Here is a 6,000-nt window from a genome sequence, read left to right on the forward strand (position 1 = left end):
CTTAATTGTTTTTGTGTTTAGTTACTGACATTGTTGTTGGATTGTGCAAGGATCAATGGTTCCGAGGAGAGGAGAAGCTGCTCTGCTCACGTTCAGTACATCGAGGAGATAAAGGTAAATCGAAAGTTTCCTTCTTTGATCCGATAGATTGATTTTAGTCTTTTAGTTCTAGTTTGAATTGAAGTCGATGGTGTAATAAATGTTTAGGTTATAGTATGGTTGTGTTAGTAACAAATAGAACTTATGGTTGGAGTTTAGTGATGGTGTAGAGTGATGGATGAGGGATACTAGTATATTGCAGGATCTTTTTCGGTTTCTTCGTTATGTTGGTAACATATTTGACTTGTTTTATCAATGCAGGATAAGGAGACATGATATGGAGAGATGATAAGGAGACATGAGACACAATGCGTTAAACAATTGCAAGACATGTAAACATTTCTCTTTGATCCTTGTTTGAACTGAAGCGTGTGTAATAAATGTGTTGGTTAGGGATAGATTACGGTTGTGTTAGTGATAAATAGAAGTTATGGTTTAGGGTGATAAATGTGTTGGCTTTGTGTCAAGTCTATGGGTTGTGATGAATGTGTGTAGAAATATGTCAAATCCTCTTCCATCTATTAAACGCATTGCTTATGTTTTCTTTTTTTTTTCATTAACAACTCTTCGATCTTCTCGTCCATCTATAACACCTTCCTTCCTCTTGTTCTTCTATTTCTCTCGTCTTTCACACATTCGAAAATGGAATTTAATCCATCTACGAGTGGATCAAAATTTGTTGATCTTCTTCAAAGTTAACAAAGTATATTTGGTTCATCCAAAGTTCCTGTATATGGAACTCCACATTCCTTCGGTTCAGAGAGTGTTGTAGAGCGCAAAGAACGGAGGAAATGGACGCCTACAAATGACATTTTGCTCATCAGCTTCTGGCTTAACACGAGCAAATACCCAGTCGTGGGTAATGAGCAAAGATCAGGCGCATTTCGGAAAAGAATTGCAGCCAACTTTTTGGCAAGCCAGAAAGCTGAAGGGTCCGAACCGAGAGAGCCGATGCACTGTAAACAGCGGTGGCAGAAGATCAACGATCTCGTATGCAAGTTATGTGGCTCGTATGAAGCTGCAACAAGGGAGAAGACCAGCGGACAAAATGAAACTGATGTCCTCAAAAAAGCGCATGAGATCTTCTACAACAACCATCAAAAGAAGTTCAATCTCGAGCGTGTGTGGATGGAGCTCCAAAATGATCAGAAATAGTGTGATCTTTCAAGCTCAAAACATGAGGGAATCTCTAGGAAGAGGAAGGTGGCTGATGCTGGACAGTTAACAACATGTGACGCAACTGAAGCTGATGAATGCACCAGTCGTCCACCGGGTGTAAAGGCAGATAAGGCACATGGTAAGTTGAGGAGAAGGGGGTGTCAGAGTTTGAGACAATGTGGACCATCAAACATGCTGATCTAGCCTGTAAAGAAATGCTCTCCAAGATGTCTCTGCTTGACAGGCTTATTGCAAAAGAAGGACCACTGAATGAGTGTGAGGAAGTGCTAAAGAAGAAGTTGATTGATGAATTGTTGGATGTTTGAGTTTAAGTTTGAGTCTGTTTGTTGGATTGTTGGCTGTTTGAGTTATGAATTGAGTCTGTTTGTTGTTCTGTTTCATCGAGTTTATGTGGATATGTAGTTCTAGTTATTTGTTGTTCTGTTTCAAATGGTTTAAAATTGTTAAATTGGTCTTGTTATGCTAAAATGAACGTGTCTTGTTGTCTTGTTCTGTTTCAAATGGTTTCAAATGGTTAAATGTTCTTGTTGTATTGTTCTTTTTTCAGGTGAGAGACTGTACGTTGGGACAGAAACATGTGTATGTGTTTGTGGTGCAGATTGTGAGTGGAAGGGTCACAGAGAGATGTCACAGAGGGAGATTGTATTTGTAATCTTGTTTGTACTCATTTGAAATCTTGTATCACGAGAGAGAGTGTGTTGTACTCTTCTTTGTAATCTTGTATCACGATAGAGAGTGATTTACTCTTGTTTTGTAATGTTGTATCACGAGAGAGAGTGTGTTGTATCTGATCAATGCTAATGGTGATCAAGAAGATGAAAGAAACACAAGAAAAAAAAAGAGAGTTTTTATCGAATAAAATTGTAAAGAAGGTAATCTCCGGTTATGCAATGATTATTTCAGTGACACTCCAACATATCCTGAAAATCTATTCCGACGACGATTTAGAATGAACAAGCGATTGTTCATGCATATTGTTGATCGCCTCTCCAATGAAGTTCATTTCCTTCGTCAAAAGAAAGACGGTCTAGGAAGGCTTGGTCTCTCTACACTTCAAAAGTGTACAGCAGTTATTCGTGTGTTGGCATATGGTTCTGTGCTTGACGCGGTCGACGAATACCTCAGGCTCGGTGCAACCACTGCTCGGTTATGTGTGGAAAATTTTGTGGAAGCAATAATAATTTTTTTCGGCGATGAGTACCTAAGAAGACCAACACCGGATGATCTTCAACGTCTACTTTATATTGGAGAGCTTTGTGAATTTCCCAGGATGATAGGGAACATCAATTGTATGCATTGGGAGTGGAAGAATTGTCCCACCGCTTGGAAAGGGCAATATTCTCGTGATTCTAGAAAACCCACTATTGTAGTCTTAGAGGCGGTTGCTTCATATGATCTATAGATATGGCATGCGTTTTTTGAACCTCCAGGTACTTTAAATGATATCAATGTTCTTGATCGCTCACCTGTTTTTGATGACATAATAAATGGTCAAGCTCTCGGTCAACAGAAGAGAGTATGATTTGGCTTACTATCTCACTGATGGTATTCATCTGAAATGGGCTACTTTTATCCAATCTATTTCGATTCCACAAGAGCCGAAAGTAGCTTTATTTGCTCAACGTCAAGAAGCTGTTCGAAAAGATGTCGAGCTTGCTATCGGAGTCTTGCAAGCTCGATTTGGCATTATTAAAAATCCGGCACGTATTTGGGATAAAGTAAAGATCGGAAAGATTATGGGAGCATGTATCATACTCCATAATATGATAGTACAAGACGAACGAGGTCAAAACACTCAGTTTGATGTTTCAGAATTCCAACAAGGAGAAGACAACGGATGTTCACATGTCAATCTCACCTATTCTACAGACATCCCTTCATATATGGGCAATATGGTGAATGTTCGAACTACAATTCGTGATAGACGAATTCATGAACGACTGAAAGCTGATTTGGTTGAACATATGTGGTCTAAATTTGGACGTGATCAAGACAACAACTGAGATTCAATGCATTTTTTAAATTATTATCGCTTATTTTAGTAATCTTTGTTTTTATGTTTTTATTTTAAATTCTATGTTTAAAATGTAGTGTTTTATTTTGTTTTATTTAATAAATAAATTTTAGTTTCAATTTTTTTTTTAATAATTTTTTTTAAGAACTCTTAACTAAAGAAACCTCTATTGGATGACTAAAAATTAAGAGTTTCTTAGCATTAACTCTTAACCTAAATTAATTACTAAAATATTAGCTAAGAGCCCATTAAGGGGTTATATCAATGAACATGCTCTTATGGTGATGTTCTTATATTCCGATAACACCCCATTAAACATGCTCTAAGTTTATGAAGAGTTCTTAATTTTAAAAATAAATAAAATATAATCAAAATTAAGAAATAGAACAAAATGGAGTTTTTAATAAAAAAAATTAAGAACCGATTGAGTATAAAGAAAAACAGATGTCACTTCAATATTGTTTTATTGTTTTGACCAAACCTAAACATAAATAAAGGGATTATAATAGTAATATTATTTTTTTAAGAAACTTGCACGGGTTCAAATCGTTAAGAGCATGATTATTGGAGGGTTCTTAAGGTGAGTTTCTTAGCGGAATATAAGAACCCGTCTTTTAACTTTTAACTAAAAAAGCTAAGAACCGGTTCTTAAATAAGAGTTTTAAGAGCCGGTTCTTAATTTTTTTAGTTAAAAGTTAGAAGACGGGTTCTTATATTTCGCTAAAAACTCCACTCTAAGAACTCCCAATAATCATGCTCTAATGGTGCTCTATAGATTAGGTTTAAGGGGAGTGCACTGACAATAGTTTGAGGTCCAATCACTTTACTATAAAATATCTAAATAGGAGAGAAGGAACATTTTCGTTCTCTTTCTCGAGGCCGGATTAATAACTTGTTCAAAATCTGAAAGACAATTAATAAGATAGCACCTTTATCACTCTGACTTATATGGATTGGATACTTTCAAGTCGAAGTCTTTGGACTGCAACAGTAAGTATCTCAGCCCTGGCATCTTTCATCAGGAACTCTTAGAGCAATCTTAAATCGCCCACTTCTCCTGAGAGCAGGATCAAGAGCACCAGGCCTAGTAGTAGCTCCAATGACAAGAACATACCCACCACATGAATCAGTATCATTTTTATCTCGAGGCCCATCCATACAAGTCAATCAGGGCCGGTGCTGGGCAGAGTCAGATGAAACATTCGCCTATGACCCTTACATTTTTTGAAAAAAATTACATATACGTAGGTCCTCAAATTATTTTAAAAAGGCCTTCAAATTTTTTTAAATTTTTTTTCAGTGAAATCTTTACAAAAATCGCCTAAAACCCTCAAAATCTAAAGACCGGCTCTGAAGTCAATAGTTGTGTTACTGATCCAATTGCATCAACCTCATCGATAAACACAATGGAAGGCGCAGTCCTATATGCTATAGAGAAGATCTCTCTAATATTCTCTTCAGAAGCACCTGAAAGGTGTTACTGTGATTAGTACAAAATACATTAAATAATGAGATGCGAGAGGGAGCCAACAATAGCAGAAGCTGAAATCTGATAAAAGGGAAGACCAACTTCATTGGCAATGGCAATGGCATTGGCCAGCTGAGTCATTCCACAGCCAGGTGGTCCATGGAATAGAATCCCGCTTGGTGGCTGTTGGAGGTGAATTTACATCCTCCCTCAAGGCCCATTATACAATGAATTAAGTTCATATTACTAGAAAGCCCTAGGCTTCATCATTCTTAGAAAGAATCTTCTCTTCTCCATTTTAGACCTACAACACTTCTTACAAAGAGTTTATATCATTTTAGATTTACTTTACACTAGAAACCATTCTTGTAATACAATCTTTGATCAATAAACTCTTTTTGATGTTCATTTTTCATTTGATTCTTTCAAGATTTCTCCTAAACCTCAAGAATCTAATCTTTTATCTTTGGATTCTTTATTTGATTAAATTCAACAAACATCACCAGCATAAACCCCGTTTTTGGATCAAACAGTTGGCGCTAGAAGGAGGGGGAAATGAAAACTATCTTTGAAGAATCAAACTTGGGAACGAATCAGAGTAATCGTTGGCTTCTACTCCATTACAACAGCCGAGGATTTGGGCTCAAAGAAAACCATATTAAAAAAAAAAAGGCCCAAATTAGACCCAACAGATCTCGTCGACACCTCATCCTCATCGTCCCCTCCGGGAGAATCCCGACGACGGAACCACACACGAAACAGTGGCGATCTGCTCCAAGTCATCAAATGTAACGGCAAAGAACCTAAGCGGCGGGGAGTGACGGGGTCGCATCCTCAGCTCTTCACGAAGAAGCTGTTCGCGATGGAAAAGTACGGTGTCGGGGCTGTGGTCGGACTCAGGGCGAGTTGACTCAGTTGTGATCTCTATTCAGAGGCTTCTCTCCATCTCTTCACGACAATCTCGAACCATGACCAGCTCTCAGACCTGATTGGATAAAATCAGTCTTGTCAGTGCATCGAGAGGAACATGACGTTTCACCATCAAGCTCTTCAGGCTTGGTGACATTGCGGCGAGTCTCTCTAGAGCATCCAAATTGGTTTCTCCTTTAAGAGAAGCATGTCCGATGATAGCCAAGCTCGTTGCTTGAAAGTTCGTGTTCGAGTGAGAAATCAACAAAAGATTGGTCCTTTAAGATCAACAACATAAAACATGCGATGTCTTCATCGTCATCTGCTGCGG

This window comes from Brassica napus, chromosome C3 (assembly GCF_020379485.1).
Source record: "Brassica napus cultivar Da-Ae chromosome C3, Da-Ae, whole genome shotgun sequence".
In the NCBI taxonomy this organism is placed as follows: Eukaryota; Viridiplantae; Streptophyta; class Magnoliopsida; order Brassicales; family Brassicaceae; genus Brassica; species Brassica napus.